The sequence below is a fragment of the Pelodiscus sinensis genome, chromosome 28 (genome assembly GCF_052426305.1).
Source record: "Pelodiscus sinensis isolate ZL-2025 chromosome 28, ASM5242630v1, whole genome shotgun sequence".
Lineage (NCBI taxonomy): Eukaryota > Metazoa > Chordata > Testudines > Trionychidae > Pelodiscus > Pelodiscus sinensis.
This window is the reverse complement of record NC_143079.1, coordinates 19,449,559-19,468,150: the sequence shown is the minus strand read 5'-3', so window position 1 is coordinate 19,468,150 and position 18,592 is coordinate 19,449,559.

Genomic DNA, 18,592 nt, shown 5'->3' with positions numbered 1-18,592 from the left:
TGCACCCTAATACTGTGCTCCAGCCTAGAGCCCCTTTCCTGCACCCAGTTTCCCTCCCAGAGCTTGCATCTCTTACCCCCTCCTGCTCCCAGAACTCTTGGTTCCAGCCTGCAGCCTGCACCCCCCGTCCCAGCCTAATGAAAGTGTGTGTGTGGGGAGAGCAAGTGATGGAGAGAGCGGGGAATGAAGTCTGTGGAGCCTCAGGGGTAGGGTGGGAGTTGCCCTAATACTTAAAAAATGTTCTTGTGCATAAAAAGGTTGGAGGCCACTGGTGAAGACATTAGGGATGTAGGCAGTTCCCAGGGATGTAGCTTCACTGTGGCAGGGAAACCACTTCCCTGGGAGCCAGGCCAGCAGGGGCTGACAGGCCTGCTCTCAGGGAGGCATCGCTGTGGGCTCAGCAATATAATGCTTATTTAAGAGCATGCAGCATGTTGCCCATGAGATTTTCAGTGGTCACATAGTTACCTATTTAATCAACTTTTAACATCCCTAGTAGACATACCCTGTCTGCTCCATTCACATTCTCACTCAGCATGGGTGCTTGATACGAACAAAGGAATGGCCAGACTGGGTCAGACCAAAGGTGCATCTAACCCAGTATCTTGTCTGCCAACAGTGGCCAACACCAGATACCCCAGAGGGAGGGAATACAAGTAATCCTCACGTGATCCCACAGATCCTCTCCCCTGTTCAGTTGGAAAACAGTACTTCTCGTGGGATAGCACTCATCAGGCTTTCTAATGCACTGCAAGAGCCCAGCATAGAAATTGCTTCTAACATGTTATTAATATTTCTAAACCCAAGCATAACAAATATCTCAGGTCAGGCCTGAAAAAAGTCATTCATTTGGCTTAAAAATCATGAGGTTTTTTAAAAAAATATTATTTTTGGACTGTTTTCTGGATTCTGAGTCATTTGGGTGAACTCATGTCATATTTTAAACTTCTCTGTAATCATGACGGATAGAAACTTACTTTTTGAAGGCAAAAACTGAGTTGTACATAATCATGAATCCAAGAGCTAGGGCTTGGAGGAAAAACAAAACTAAACAAAACAAAATCCTGCTAAAGTTGGCCACACACATAGATAATCATACTGTGCTGAGAAGCTCTCAGTATCTGTAGCTCCCACTGACATCTGTGGAAGTTGATGACACTAAGACTTTTGCTCATTGCTTTGGATCCGACATGCCAGCCTTGGAGTTGATGGATGTAGACTGTCGCTCTCCATAGACAGCTCAGCAAGTGTGTGGATACATTTCAAAGTGCTTGCTATTCCCTGCCTACATGTGCGCTGCATGTTAGGAAATAAAACTGGTTTAAGTTGTATTTCCTAATGATTATAGTTGTACAAGTTGACAGGCATATATCACTACACGTTTTTATGAGTCCCTGCCTTTGAGTCAGCCTTATGTGTGTCACATCATTTCTTTAAAAGAACAAACTAACTGTTGGGCTACTGTGTATGAAGGCATGTATGTGCGTGTCTGAAGAGATATATCACAAATAAATATCCTTTACTCCTTAATCTTTCATTGTATCTGTGTAGAGTACCATTGACATGAATGCAGACACACAGATCTATCTGTGTGGATCATTTTGTAGGAGTAGGGCCCAGATCCATAAAGGTATTTAGCCTTCTAACATCCATTGAAAGCAATGGACTTTAGGGCTACGTCTAGACTGCAAGCTTCTTTTGGAATAAGCTTTTCTGGAAGGGTATGTCTACACTAGCCCCCTAGTTCGATCTAGGGAGGCTAATGAGGGTGACCGAAATTGCAAATGAAGCGCAGGATTTAAATATCCCGCGTTTCATTAGCATGTTCCCGTCCAGTCGCCATTTTAGAAATTGACTAGGCCGAAGTAACTGCCCGCGTCTACACGCGGCAGTGAAACGGGATTCCAAATTAAAGCCCTACATTGAATTAGCTGTTATTCCTCCTGCAATGAGGTTTACCAGTAGTTGCTTCTGGGTGCTGTTGCCTAAGGCTAGCTGAGACATGTGCTTAAAGGGACCCCGCTGCTTGCTTGCCTACCTCTCCGAGGAACAGCAAAGCTTTTGCAGTGTGTGCTCTGGTTGCCCGGCTTTTGGACACCACAGCATACTCTTTGCCATGGAGCCGAAGCTGCCTGTGGGCATGCGATGGCCCCACACTGCTGCAGCTTCTGTTTGTGCAGGCTGCTTCCTGGCCCTGCACGAGCTCGACACCGAGCTCATCACTGAGACCCTCTCCCTGTGTGCGGAGCAAGGTCCTGGCAACTGCATCCCACAGTGAAGAGACGGTTTTGGAGGCTGGACACCAGTTCCGACTGGTGCAACCAGCTGGTCATGGAGTGGTGGGACAACCAGCAATGGCTCCATAACTTTCGTATGAGGAAGGCCACCTTCATGGAGCTGTGTGCCTGGCTTGCCCCGCCCTCCATTGACGGGATACCCAGATATGACCCGCCATCCCCCTGGACAAGTGGGTCACCATCGCTGTCTGGAAGCTCGCCACCCCAGACAGTTAGTGGTCTATGGGCAAGTAGTTTGGCATGGGAAAGTCCACTGTCCGGGCCCTCCTCATGGAAGTAAGGTGTTCTCAGAATCTCTGGGAGGGGGGGGAGAGAAGTCTTGGAAAAGGGGACCCTAGGGAAAGGGGTGCGAGGCTGTGGGGGGTGGGCTGGGAGTGGAGGGAAAGTCCCATCTCTGGGGGGGATGTGCCATCCCGCCCTCACACAGCCCTGCAGGGGGTGGGGGACGACTCATAGGGGGTGGCTCCTGTGGTGTTTGAGGGGGAAAGGAGGAAGAGGGACTCCGGAACCTCCCAAGGGCTCAGGCACCCCCTCTCATTCTCTGTTTTCTGTATTTCTTTGTCTCCTTCTGCAGGTGGTGAAGGCCTAACTCCATCCTGCTATACAGGGTCATCTGCTTGGGAGACCTGGACCCCATCATGGCCAGATTTGCCACCCTGGGCTTCCCCACCTGCGGTGGGGCCATAGATGGAACCCATATTCCCATGCATGCACCACAGCTTCGAGCCGCCCAATACATCAACTGCAAGGGCTATTTCTGCATGGTGCTGCAGGCCCTGGTCTACCACCATGGACAGTTCATGGACATTTTTGTTGGGTGGTTGGGCAGAGCTCACGATGCACACATTTTCAGGAATTCCAGCCTCTACCACTAGCTGGAGGTTGACACATTCTTCCCCCAGCGTGACTGTCAGGTTGGGGATGTGCAGATGTAGGGATAACATATTAATATATTGAAAATGATTCCCCCAAATGAAAGTGACTCCCCATAATTTGTTCCCCACAACTTAAAGTGTTTAGATTTATTATTAATTCTTCTTCTTCTTCTTCTTCTTCTTCTTCTTCTTCTTCTTCTTCTTATTATTATTTGTTAAGATTGTTAAATGTTTAGATTTATCATTATTATTGCCCCTTTAGAATATAAGGTATTAGGTTATGTAATTTAGAACTGTTAAGAATATAATTGTATGTAGCCAGAAACAGCCCCCCCCTCTGTGCTCCAGGGCATGCTCAAGCTTGTGCAAGGGGCTGCTTGAAATTGACATTTCAGAGATACATTGTAACAATGCACTGTCAATCCACTAACTCTGCTATGGGAGCCAAACCCTGTAATTGACTAAGGGCATTATTACTTACTTAACGCCTGTTCTCTTTAAAACATTGTAACTTTATTCAGCACTCAGAGAATGTTTTAAGCAATACCATCCAGAAACTTTTTGTAACTACAACTCTGAGATATGTAAAGTTATTATTATACAAAAATATTGTATGGGAAACATTAATTAAGGAATGTATGTAAGAGAGAGAGTGCTTGGATGATGAGTGAATGGTTCTGAGAGGTGCCAGCCTGAGAATACAGCAACAAAGGGCTGAAAAAGGCATCAGGTGCCAGTGCAACCAAAAGGTGTCAAATACTGAAGGTCCACCCGATGAGATCACTGTCAAGCACCTGGCAGCCACCCTGGAGACATCAGCATGATGCAGCAATTTCCATAGACTGGCATAGGAAAAAATTCCTATAAGAACTGGACTAAAAAACGATGGAATCAGAGTCCAAGGTTCTGCTGCCAGCCTACCAGGAGCTTCAGATGCACATCTGATCAGGACTTCGCTCCCCACTACCATCATGGGGACTTCGCTCCCCACTACCAGATGGGTTGGAAATGGGGGGGACTACGGCCTATAATGGGAAGGAGAAAGGAGGGTCAGGGCACAACAGGGAGGCAAGATCAAATCAGTATCTTAGATGCCTATATACAAATGCGAGAAGTATGGGTAATAAGCAGGAAGAACTGGAATTGCTAACCAATAAATACAACTATGATATCATTGGTATTACAGAAACCTGGTGGGATGGGACGCATGATTGGAATGTTGGTATGGAAGGGTACGGCTTGCTCAGGAAGGACAGACAGGGAAAAAAGGGAGGAGGGGTTGCCTTGTATATTAAAAATGTACACACTTGGACTGAAGTGGAGATGAATGTAGGAGATAGCTGTGTAGAGAGTCTCTGGGTTAAGCTAAAAGGGGTAATAAACGAGGGTGATATCATGCTAGGAGTCTACTACAGGCCACCTAGCCAGGTAGAAGAGGTGGATGAGGCCTTTTTTAAACAATTAACAAAACTATCCAAAGCCCAAGATTTGGTGGTGATGGGGGACTTCAACTATCCAGACATATGTTGGGAAACTAACACAGCGAGGCACAGGCTATCCAATAAGTTTCTGGACTGCATTGGAGACAACTTTCTGTTTCAGAAGGTTGAAAAAGCTACCAGAGGAGAAGCTGTTCTGGATTTGGTTTTAACAAATAGGGAGGAACTAGTTGAGAACTTGAAAGTGGAAGACAGTATAGGGGACAGTGATCACGAAATAATAGAGTTCATGATCTTAAGGAAAGGTAGAAGGGAGACCAGCACAATTGAGGTAATGGATTTCAGGAAGGCAGATTTTGATAAGCTCAGAGAACTTGTAGGTAAGGTCCCATGGGAAGCAAGACTGAAGGGAAAAACAACTGAGGAGAGTTGGAAGTATTTCAAAGGGACGTTGTTAAGGGCCCAAAAGCAAACAATTCCGCTGTGTAGGAAAGATAGAAAATATGGCAAAAGACCAGCTTGGCTTAACAAGGAGATCTTGCACGATCTCAAAATAAAAAAGGAGTCATATAAAAAATGGAAACTAGGACAACTAACAAAGGAGGAATATAGGCAAGCAACACGGGAATGCAGGGGCAAGATTAGAAAGGCAAAGGCACAAAATGAGATCAAACTAGCTACAGGCATAAAGGGAAACAAGAAGACCTTTTATAAATACATTAAAAGCAAGAGGAAGACCAAGGACAGGGTAGGCCCACTGCTTAGTGAGGAGGGAGAAGCAGTAACAGGGAACTTGGAAATGGCGGAGATGCTCAATGACTTCTTTGTTTCGGTCTTCACCGAGAAGTCTGGAGGTGTGCCTAACGTAGTGAATACAAGCAGAGAGAGGGTAAGTTTAGAAGATAGGATACACAAAGAACAAGTTAAAAATCACGTAGGAAAGTTAGATGTCAGCAAGTCACCAGGTCCTGATGAAATGCATCCCAGGATACTCAAGGAGCTGATAGAGGAGGTATCTGAGCCGTTAGCTATGATCTTTGAAAAATCATGGCATACAGGGGAGATTCCAGAAGACTGGAAAATGGCAAATATTGTGCCCATCTTTAAAAAGGGGAATAAGAACAACCCAGGAAACTACAGACCGGTCAGTTTAACGTCTGTCCCAGGGAAGATAATGGAGCAGGTAATTAAGGAAATCATATGCAAACACTTGGAAGGTAATAAAGTGATAGGGAATAGCCAGCATGGGTTTGTGAAGAACAAGTCATGCCAAACTAATCTGATAGCTTTCTTTGATAGGATAACGAGCCTTGTGGATAAGGGAGAAGCAGTGGATGTCATATACCTAGACTTTAGTAAGGCATTTGATACGGTCTCACATGATATTCTTATTGATAAACTAGGCAAATATAACTTAGATAGGGCCACGATAAGGTGGGTGCATAATTGGCTGGATAACCGTAGTCAGAGAGTTGTTGTTAATGGTTCTAAATCCTGCTGGAAAGGGATAACAAGTGGAGTTCCTCAAGGGTCTGTTTTGGGACCCGTACTGTTCAATATCTTCATCAATGATGTAGATATTGGGATAGAGAGTACGCTTATTAAGTTTGCAGATGATACCAAACTGGGTGGGGTTGCAACTTCTTTGGAGGATAGGGACATAATTCAAAATGACCTTAGCAAGTTAGAGAAATGGTCAGAGGTAAACAGGATGAGGTTTAATAAAGAGAAATGCAAAGTGCTCCACTTAGGAAGGAACAATCAGTTCCATACATACAAGATGGGAAGCGACTGTCTAGGAAGGAGCATGGCGGAAAGGGATCTAGGGGTCATAGTGGACCACAAGTTGAATATGAGCCAACAGTGTGATGCTGTTGCAAAAAAAGCAAATATGATTCTAGGTTGTATCAACAGGTGTGTTGTAAGCAAAACTCGTGAAGTCATTCTGCCGCTCTACTCTGCACTAGTTAGGCCTCAGCTGGAGTACTGTGTCCAGTTCTGGGCGCCACATTTCAAGAAAGATGTGGAGAAATTGGAAAGGGTACAGAGAAGAGCGACAAGAATGATTAAAGGTTTAGAGAACATGACCTATGAAGCCAGGCTTCATGAACTGGGCTTGTTTAGTTTGGAAAAAAGAAGATTAAGGGGGGACATGATAGCGGTTTTCAAATATCTAAAAGGGTGTCACAAGGAGGAAGGCGAAAATTTGTTCCTCTTGGTTTCTGAGGACAGGACAAGGAGTAATGGGCTTAAAGTGCAGCAGGGGAGGTTTAGATTGGACATTAGGAAAAAATTCCTAACTGTCAGGGTGGTCAAATATTGGAATAAATTGCCAAGGGAGGTGGTGGAATCTCCCTCTCTGGAGATATTTAAGAACAGGTTAGATAGACATCTGTCAGGGATGGTGTAGACGGAGCTTGATCCTGCCTTGAGGGCGGGGGGCTGGACTCGATGACCTCTCGAGGTCCCTTCCAGTCCTATTATTCTATGATTCTATGATCACTTGTGTACAGAATACCTGGCCATTTTTCTGTCACAAGCAACTTCCAGGCTGGTAACTATAACAAATACACAGAACCTGAATAAATGGATGAATGAATGTTTATATGTATAAGGGTTAAGTAGTTAAACAACGTTGTTTGCTTCTATCTTTTCTTTATTTTTTATTATTATCTTTACAATAAACGTGGCTTTTTACCTTATCCCCCTCATAAGATCCTGCTTGCTTTTATTTGGTATAACATAGATGCCACTGTGCATCATGGGGGATGTGGCCTACTCCTCATGCCATGGCTGATGAAGCTATACACCTGCCACCTGGACCTCAGCAGGGACCAATTTAATACCCACCTAAACAGGGCCTGTATCCATGTGGAATGCGCCGTGCACAGCTGCCATCCATCAGGCCCATCAAATGAGGGTGCACATCTGGGAAGCTCTGAGGGAGAGTTTCTTTGAAAGACCCCACCAACTCTCTCCATGACTCCCCTCCCCCTAGAGGCCTGTGCGTTGCCCCTCTCTGCCTTTCCCACAACAATCTTTCCATTCCCCCCTTCCTTGGTATCAGTACAGATACCAGTTTTGTGTTGAAAACCAAGAACTTTGTATTTTGTCCATAATAAAAGTAACTAGGGAAGAGCAGGATTCAGAACCTAGAATCATAGAATCATAGAACCATAGAGCTGGAAAAGACCTCAGGAGGTCATCAAGTCCAGCCCTCTGCTCTAGGCAGGACCAATCCCAACTAAATCAACCCGGCCAGGGCTTTGTCAAGCCAAGACTTAAACACCTCTAGGGATGGAGACTCCACTACTTCCCTAGATAACCCATTCCAGTGCTTCACTGCCCTCGTAGTGAACTAGTTTTTCCTGATATCTAACTTGGACCTCTCCCACCACAACTTGAGACCATTGCTCCTTGTTCTGCCATCTGTCACTACTGAGAACAGCCTCTCTCCAGCCTCTTTGGAACCTCCCTTCAGGAAATTGAAGGCTGCTATCAAATCCCCCCTCACTCCTATCTTCTGCAGACTAAACAGACCCAACTCCCTCAGCCTCTCCTCATAAGTCATATGCTCCAGCCCCCTAATCATTTTGGTTGCCCTCTGCTGGACTCTCTCCAATGCGTCCACATCCTTTTTGTAGTGGGGGCCCCAGAATTGGACACAATACTCCAGATGTGGCCTCACCAAAGCCGAATAAAGGGGAATAATGACATCTCTGGATCTGCTGGCAATGCTCCTCTTAATGCAACCTAATATGCCATTAGCCTTTTTGGCTACAAGGGAACACTGTTGACTCATATCCAGCTTCTTATCCACTGTAACCCCCAGGTCCTTTTCTGCAGAACTACTACTTAGCTGGTTGGTCCCCAGCTTGTAACTATGCTTTGGATTCTTCCGTCTTGTTGAACCTCATCAGATTTCTTGTGGCCCAATCCTCCAATTTGTCTAAGTCACTCTGGACGCTATCTCTGCCCTCAAGCGTATCTACTTCTCCCCCTAGCTTAGTATCATCTGCAAACTTGCTGAGGGTGCAATCCATCCCCTCATCCAGGTCATTAATAAAGATATTGAACAAAACCGGTCCTAGAACCAAACCTTGGGGCACTCCGCTAGAAACCAACCACCATCCTGACATCGAGCCATTGATCACAACCCGCTGGGCCCGGCCTTCTAGCCATCTTTCTATCCATCTTACCGTCCATTTATCCAATCCACTTTCCCTTAACTTGCTGGCAAGAATATTGTGGCAGACGGTATCAAAAGCCTTGCTAAAGTCAAGTATATCACATCCACTGACTTTCCCACGTCCACAGAGCCAGTTACCTCATCACAGAAGCTAATCAGATTGGTCAGGCATGACTTGCCCTTTGTGAATCCATGCTGACTATTCCTAATCAGTTTCCTCTCTTCCAAGTACCTCAAAATGGATTCCTTAAGGATCGCTTCCATGATTTTTCCAGGAACCGAGGTAAGACTGACCAGCCTATAGTTCCCTGGATCGTCCTTCTTCCCTTTTTTGAAGATGGGGGGGGGCACAGTGGGTGATGCACAAGGGAAACCTGTCATGCTCAGGCTGATGCCCAGGTCACACACACACACACAGTGTAACCTTCAGAATGTCTGATTCCCCTGTCTCAAGGGAGAGGGCATGCCCTTTTGGACAGCTGTTGCACACATGACTGATTGTGATAGAAATGTAGCCGTGTTACTCTGATCTGAGGAAGTGGGTCTGGCCCACGAAAGCTCATCCCCTAATAAACCATCCTGTTAGTATTTTAAGTGCTACAGAGTCCAGTTTTTAGGACTGATTGTGTGTTCTTCTTTTCCTCCACAGCCAGACCAGCCGTGGAAGAGGGCCGCAGCACCCCAGCCCCACCTCCATCTCCATCTCGGGGACATGGGAGCCGCAGACACAGGCGTGTCTATGCGAACATCCTCAGGCAGCACGTGGAGGCCGTGCAGGAGCTGAACTCCATCCTCAGAGAGAGGGCGGAGGCAGAGGATCGCTGGCGTGACCGGCTCATGGACGAGCTGGTCCTGCAGCGCACGTCCCTGTGTGCCACCCTCAGGGAGGTCTGCGGCTTGCCTGCTCCTGTGCCTGGTCCTGCTCCTCCAGCACCCCATGACCCCACCCCACCAAACCCCCCTTCCACAACAGCATCCCTTTCCCTCCTTGGACCTCCCTCTCCCCCAGCCCCCCCAGTTCCCCAGCCCCTCTCTCCCCCTGGCCCTCCTCTCCCCCAGGCTTCCACGTCCTAAAAGCACCCCAGCCAGCCAACCGACAGGTGCACCACCCGATCCCGTAGCCGTGGAGCACCCCAAACACGAGGCCCAGGCAGGAGAGGGAAATCTGGCAAGCACCGTGCAACCTGATCCCCTTCCCCCCTCCAGGTTTCCAGTCCCCTTCCCCCCTCCAGGTTTCCAGTCCCCTTCCCCCCTCCAGGTTTCAAGCACCCCCATCACCCCAGTTAAAGCACAAACAAAGGGTTCAACAAAATGTTTCTTTATTGTAAATAGTGTTTTCAACAACAAAAATGAAAAAAAAATGTGTTATGTTTGCTACATTTATACTATTGTTTGAGAATATGTACAAACATTAAACATAACATTTTATTTTGCAACACACCCTGGTGTTACTGATGTGTCCAAACAGGGTCAGGAGATGGGTTGTGGAGGGAAGCTTCTATTGGGCCAGGGCCCAGTCCCCAGGCAGAAGCCCCTAAGTAGAGTCAGTGGCCTCCACTGGAGAATTGCTCCCGGAGGGCCTCCCGGATGCCAACAGCAGACCGGTGAGCCTGGCGGATGGCAGCTGTCCGGGGCTGGGCAAAGTGCCTCTCCTGGCCATCAGCACCTCTACCCCACCCTGGTAGGAAGGCATCCCCTTTCCTCTCCACCAGGTTATGGAGAACGCAACACGCGGCCACCACCTCAGGGATGTTGCTCTCCCCCATGTCGAGGCGTGTGAGCAAGCACCGGAATCTGCCTTTTAAACGTCCGAACGCACATTCCACCTGGTTGCGAACCCGGTTAAGGTGAGCATTAAACTGCTCCTTGCTCGCATCCAGGTGGCCGGTGTAGGGCTTCATCAGCCACGGCATCAGGGGATAGGTGGCATCAGCCACTATGCACACCTGCATGTGCACATCCCCAACCGCAAACTCACGATGTGGGAAAAATGTTCCTTCCTGAAGCCTCCGGTAGAGGTCCGAGTTCCTGAAGATGCGGGCAGCGTGTGCCCGCCCTGACCACCCAACACAAATGTCCGAAAACTGGCCACGATGGTCGACCAGGGCCTGGAGGACCATAGAAAAGTAGCCCTTTCTGTTGATGAATTGGGCTGCTCGATGGGGCGGTGCACGGATTGCAATGTGTGTCCCATCGAGCGCTCCTCCGCAATTCGGGAAGCCGAGGGCAGCAAAGCCGGCCATGACGCTGTCCAGATCTGGTAGACAGATGAGCCTGTTGAGCAGCTCTGAATTGATGGCCCTCACCACCTGCAGAACGAGACAGACAACAAAATGTTAGAAGGGGTGCCTTATCTCTTAGGAGGAGAACCCACCACCCACCTTCCCTCTCAAACACCCGGGAATCCCCTTCTCAGAACCCCCCTCCCCCCAACAATTCAGGGTGAGTGGAGGAGCTCCCTCCCACTCCCACTCCACTTGGCCCTTCCTGACAGTCTCCCTTCCCCCCACCCCAAACTGTGACTGTCCCCAGACAATGACTTACCTCCATCAGGATGGATCCTACGGTAGACCTGCCCACGCCAAATTGGTGTCCCACGGAGCGGTAGCTGTCGGGGGTTGCCAGCTTCCAGAGGGCAATGGCGATCCTCTTTTCCAGGGGGATGGCGGGCCGCAGGTGGGTGTCTTGCCGTTGCAGAGCAGGGGCGAGCCAGGTACACAGCTCCTGGAAAGTGGTCTTTCGCATCCGGAAGTTGCGTAGCCAGTCTCGGTCATCCCAGATCTCCATCACGAGCAACAGCTGCAGTATGGTGGTGTGGGGCCATCGCCTGCCCAGGGGCAGCTCTGGCTCCATGCCAAAAAAAAGGGTCTCAAAGCGAAAAACCTCAAAAGAAAAAAGCTGCTGGGGTGTCCCAGGAAGCTGAGCACTCCAAAGCAGCACTGCAATGCCTTGCTTACTTCCTCGAGGGACAGCAAAGGCAGCTGCAGGAGCAGAGCAACGGGTGTTCAGGAGTGTCCCTCTCACCACGCGTCTCTGCAAAGGGCAGGCAGGCAGCACCCGGAAGGAAATGCTGCCCCCATGCCCTGGCAGAAGCAGTTCCGGGTGGCTTTCATTTCGAAAGAGCGTCCAGCAGTCTGGATGCTCTTTTTCGAAAAAGCCGATCGATTTTTCGATCCGCGTATTGTAGTCTAGACGCGCTCTTTCGAAAGAGGCTCTTTCGAAAGAAGCCTGCAGTCTAGACATAGCCAAGGAGCTGTCTGCAGTGCTGCCACTCTCTCAGGCAGCCTGTCTCCTGGTTCTGCATACCTTGTGGCCTCCAGAGACAATGACTGATACTGGTCTTTCCGCTGCTTTGATAGGACTTTCCTGGCCCTGATTGGTTGCTTCTCCCACAGCCACTCCAGTCTGTCTGGAGGACTTTTCTATTGTGTCTCTAGGGTATGGTCAGACCATAGGGCCTCCAGGAGGGGATCCCAAGGCCAGGTCAATTGCATCACGTTCCCTTTGTCTGTAAAAATGTTTATGGATGAAAAGAATCATAGAATCGTAGAATACTAGGACTGGAAGGGACCACGAGAGGTCATCGAATCCAGGCCCCTACCCTCATGGAAAGACCAAATACTGTCTAGACCATCCCTGATAGACATTCATTTAACCTACTCTTAAATATCTCCAGAGATGGGGATTCCACAACCTCCCTGGGCAATTTCTTCCAGGCTGTGTCTAGACTGCATCCTTTTTCTGTAAAAGGGATGCAAATTAGACACATCGCAATTGCAAATGAAGCGAGGATTTAAATACCCCCGCTTCATTTGCATAAACATGGCTGCCGCTTTTTTCTGGCTCGGAGCTTTGCCGGAAAAAGCGCCAGTCTAGACAGGGATCTTTCGGAAAATAAAGCCTTTTCCGAAAGATCCCTTATTCCTTTTTTAAGAGGTATAAGGGATCTTATGGAAAAGGCTTTATTTTCCGAAAGATCCGCGTCTAGACTGGCACTTTTTTCCGGCAAAGCTCCGAGCCGGAAAAAAGCAGCAGCCATGTTTATGCAAATGAAGCAGGGGGGATTTAAATCCCCACCTCATTTGCAATTGCAATGTGTCTAATTTGCATCCCTTTTACGGAAAAAGGATGCATTCTAGACACAGCCCTAGTGTTTGACTACCCTGATAGTTAGGAACTTTTTCCTAATGTCCAACCTAAATGTCCCTTGCTGCAGTTTAAGCCCATTGCTTCTTGTTCTATCCTCAGAGGCCAAGATGAACAAGTTTTCTCCCTCCTCCTTATGACACCCTTTTAGATACCTGAAAACGGCTATCATGTTCCCCCTCAGTCTTCTCTTTTCTAAACTAAACAAACCCAATTCTTTCAGCTTTCCTTCATAGGTCATGTTCTCTAGACCTTTAATCATTCCTGTTGCTCTTCTCTGGACCCTCTCCAGTTTCTCCACATCTTTCTTGAAATGTGGTGCCCAGAACTGGACACAATACTCCAACTGAGGCCTAACCAGCGCAGAGTAGAGTGGAAGAATGACTTCTCATGTCTTGCTGACAACAAGCAGTATAAGAACCTCTATAGAGTAGTGAAGGAAAAAAGAGCCTCTTCCCAGGATTATCCCTGTCCCTGTCCCTACAGATAGAATCATAGAATCATGCGGAGTATAATTTGATGTATTTCTACAACAGGGAATATAAATAACAAACCCACACCACTAGGTGGAGGCAGATATTTTGAGGAGTTTGTGAGAAAACTTTCAAAAAAGAGAAGTAATATTGGAATTCTGCTTTAAGTCATTTGGCTCACATCTCAGCAGAGTGATCTGTACAGTGCTGGATCTTTAATTTTTTTCCATGAAAGAACCTGGTTAAAATCTTTTAAATAAATCATGTTATTTCCACTCTCCTATTTGTCTGTGCTCTAATAGGGATAGAAAAAAATAATTATTGGCTAATAATGGCTTATATTTGAATCAGAGAGTTAGTAAAATTATTTAAAAAGGAAAATCTCTCTAGAAATGCATATTGTTGTTGCATCAAATTCTGCCGTCCTTGCTCAGATCCTCCCAGGTATTGAGATTCCTGGCTCCCATTGGTTTCAATGGAAATTAGTCTAAATACCTTTGAAGATCTGGGCCTCATACCCTACTCTGACAAAACTTAGGTTGAATTAGAGTCAGTCAAACGCTGAGCGGGATTAAGGTGTGCATCTTACTGCACATTGTACAAAAGCTTCTTGCTATCAGTCTATTTTTTGCATTACAGCTGCTCCCCGAATTGCAAATGGTCGAGTTACGACCGTTCGCACTTACGACCAAAGCTCCCATGGAGCAGTCGTAAAGGCGGTCCCCGTGTTACGAATGTGACCCGCGCTTACAAACAGCGTGGTCACGTGTAACTCAATGGGGTCCAAGTTACAAACTGATCGAGTTACATCCAAGTGTTTGGTCTGTAAGTCGGAGAGAGGCTGTAATGTTTTTTCTGTATTCACCAGTTTTGTTTTCTTGCCTCCTTGGACATGTTGGACTTTGTACATAATGGTGAATAAATGGTATATTTATCATCCTCTCTGACTGTAATGTGTTTTGAGTGATGGCAAATTGTCAAGCCATATTCAGTACAGGCTGATCAATTGATACCTATTAGTGAGATAAGCATGTGAATTGTAAGCCCAGGACTTGCTAAGGGCAGGATCCCACTACTACTTGCTGCAGGACAGTGTGCGTTGCTGCAGAACTCTTAGTTGTGTATGTGCACATGACTTGTTTTTGTAAAAATCTGGCCCTGGGGCAAATAAACTAACATTCAACCAACGATTCAGCTTTTTATCTTGTAAAATACAACCAACTGATAAGTAAAATACAACCAAGTAATAAGTAAAGTTTCCTTTTGAGGATATACTATTGCACCAAGATCGGAATGAAGGTTATATGCTAACTTATGAGCTCCCTGACGTCTGCACGGTGTTTGTGATGACTTTGCTACACACATTGGTGTCCTTAATCTGTTCTGTGGTCCTGGGGTTATTTGTCACATGCACAAACATTATTCCTATTGCTGATCCACCCATAGTGGACTGATATTGGATGCCTTGCTCTCATGTGAACAGATACAACGAACAAGCATTGTTACAGTTACCTGTACATGATGCTGTGTTTTTGAAAGGCCTGAACTTATGGAGCAGGCGTAGACAGTGAGGGATGCATAAAACTAGCAGAGACAGGAAGTCTCTCTGTGATGACCATGCCCTTAGCTTCTTGTGGAAGTGACCTCCTGTGCATGTATTAAATATGGAGTACTCTTGAACTGTACTGCTGTACACTTTCTATCTAGCGCAGTTGTATAAGACCCCAGTTTGCACAATGGTATGGAACTGGGGCTTAGCCACAACAGACCCTGAATCAGGGTGAAAGTTTCCTAAATATGTAGTATTATTACACTAGTTTCATGTTGGTACCTGGTCAAAGTAGGCTTATCTTCTTGCTTAATTATCTTCTCTGTTGTGCTGTGAATAAATATTACTTAATGACAGTTAAGGACCATCTTATTCTGAGTTTGTACAGGTCGTAAGGCAATGAGATTCTGGGCTATGACTGGGACTATGAGGCAGTACCGCAATACAAATAATCACATGCTGATCTACAGAAATATTTTTCTGCCTTGGACATCCCCACTAGCTTGAGAGATCCAGATGTATCAGTTAGTGAAAATGGAAGCATGTGAACTTGACAGCTTCAGTTTCAGTCCCCTTGTTTCCTGCACTGAGTGTTTTTTCTGCTTTTTACACTAAATGGTAAGCATGTCCACATAATAGTGTGATGAAGATGGATGGATGGGAGGTTTTGACTTCCTCAGTCATGGCATACTGTTGCAGGAAGGAGGTTTGCTGGGAAGAGATGGGGTCGATCTGACCACAAAAGGGAAGGACATCTTAATGCAGTGACTCACCAATCTTATTAGAAGGGCTTTAAACTAAGTTGAGTAGGGGCAGGTGACAAAAGGCAACTAGGTTCAAAAGGTATCTTTAATAGAGGACTAGTTCTTTGGGGAGAATCAGATATGGAAAATTAGAGTAGAATTACAGGAGCAACAAGAGGGAAATTCCTGGGGGGAATTTGATCAATCCCTTAGATCAGTGTTTCTCAAAGTGATCCGTGAAACCACTTTGAGAAAGTTGCTAACTGGCCGCGCCGGTGTGTTTATTTATGTTGGAAATAAGCCAGGACACTCTGGATGCAGGTGAAAACAAGCAGAGGATTTATTATACATCAGCTGATGGAGTGACACGCAGGGGTTACCCTGGTGATCACTGGTTAATTAACACAATACAATAGATTATAGTCAGCAGGAGGACGGAGGAAAAATGATTTGATAGGTCTAGCAGCAAGACGAAATGAGCACATAAGCCAATAGAACTACTCAAGATTACATAATATCTCCACCCATTGCAAAGTAACAGCTCGTTAATTAATATACAGGTGGTTATTGTTCAAATGCCAAAACATGTCAGCAAAACAGTAATAACATTTTAGTCTCCATAGATGATGATGTTGCTATAGGAGGCGGGTATGGCCTTGAGTTGGTGCAGCACTTGGTTCTCAGGCTTATTATCTAGGAGTGAAGCAAGACAGTTTAAGCAAATTTTATGAATGTTATCTCAAGCAAAATGTGTTACGTTACCAACTGAGACCCAGTTCGAGTGTTTTAGAACGTGGTTGCTATGGTGCCCAGGGTCTTTTACTGTCTGCAGTTCTTATCCTGACTGTGGTGTTCCCAGGCCTTAATCCTAGAATGGAGTTATGCTGTTTAGAGGCCTACTAGCACATTTAGGGCTGCCTCAGTTTACCCTACAATTTACCAGCACTGAGGTCACGGAGCCTTGCAGGTCCCTTTGGCTCTGGTTAACCAGTCACAGCAAAAGGAGCTGTGGCTGCTGCTTCCCATGGCTCCCTTTGGCTGCAAACAGCAAATCGGATCCAATGGGAGCCACGAGGCTTTGTGGCTGCGGCACCAGTAAATAAACACACTAGTGTAGCCAGTTAGCAGTTTTCTCAAAGTGGTTTCATGGACCATTTTGAGTGTCACTGCTTTAGACGTCTACTCACAAATTCAAGGAATAACAGGAATAAGCAGTCAGAATTGGGAGTACTAATAGACAAGTCATAACTGAGCTTAAGTGGCATCTCAGATACTTGATGGGATAAATCTCATAACTGCAGTATTGGCATAGAGGGGTACATCTTGTTCAGGAAGAGCATGTAGGAATAAAAGGGAGGTGGTGTTGTATTGTACACTTGTTCTAAGTTCCAGAAAGAGGCACGAGGCAGACCAGCTGAAAGTCTCTGGGTAAAGACGAAGTGGGGAAAACACATCCAAACCAGGAGGAGGAGGGAGATGAGGCATTTCTAGAACAAATAAAACAAATATCCAGACCCTTATAGTAATGAGGGACTTTACCTACCTAGACATCAGTGGGAAAAGTAATATGATAAAACACAAAATATCCAATAAGTTCTTGGAATGTCATGGGGACAATGCTTTGTTTCAGAAACTGAAGGAAGTAACCCAGGGCATAGGCATTTAAGAATTGATTCTGACCAACAGGGAGGAGATGGTTGTGAACCTGTAGGTAGAGGCCTATTTGGGAGAAAGTGATTATGAATAAGGCTGTGAATCATTCATGGAGGTCACAGAAATCATGAAACAAAAACCAGGACTATGTAGCACTTTAAAGACTAACAAGATGGTTTATTAGGGTGATGAGCTTCCGTGGGCCAGACCCACTTCCTCAGATCAAATAGTGGAAGAAAATTGACACAACCATATATACCAAAGGATACCATCAAAAAAATGAACACATATGAAAAGGACAAATCAAATTTCATGTGTTCATTTTTTTGATTGTATCCTTTGGTATATATGGTTGTGCCAATTTTCTTCCACTATTTGATCTGAGGAAGTGGGTCTGGCCCACGAAAGCTCATCACCTAATAAACCATCTTGTTAGTCATTAAAGTTCTACATAGTCCTGTTTTTTGTTTCAGCTACACGAGACTAACACGGCTACATTTCTATCACAGAAATCATGGATTCTGTGACTTTCTGGGACCTTTGTGACTTCCACAGTAGTTGGCGTGGTACATCTCAGGGCATCCCTGGGGCCAGATGCTGTGCTGGAGCATTGGTTGGAGAGCAGTCAGGGTACCCTGGGCAGTTCACCCACCTGGAGTGGAAGTAGTAGTGGCACCCTAGCCTGCTCTCAGAGCGGTGGAGTCTGCTGGAGTGCTGCCTTTCCCCAGCACCTAAAATTTATTTAGGGCAATTTTTAGTAAAAGTCATAGACAGGTGACAGGTCATCTTAACCATAGTTCTCTCCAGCAAAGTGACAGAGTCCCTGTGTGCCTACCTGGTCATCAACAGTTTATGGAATTTGCTTAGGTCACAAGGATGTCACAATAGTGCTTGTGTAAGTTTAACTGGAAGTTCTGGTTGACAGACTGAGAGGCCATCTCTCTCTCAGTACTGGAGCTAGTTGGAGAAAGGATTGAGAGAAGGTGTTGAGGAAAGACTAAACCATGAATACATTTGTGAGTGAACAGGAGGTAATTGATAGAGGTAAGGGTCACTATTGTATTTTTTATATCCAACCTGTATCCACACATACACATTCAAGAGCATGGGTGCATAGAAACGTGTAATATTCTCCATTTCTATGACCAGATCATTAGCTGCTGTAAATCCAGTGAGCCTCTACTGACTTCCCTTTTAATTGACTTGAGTTGAAGGACTGGCCTACAGC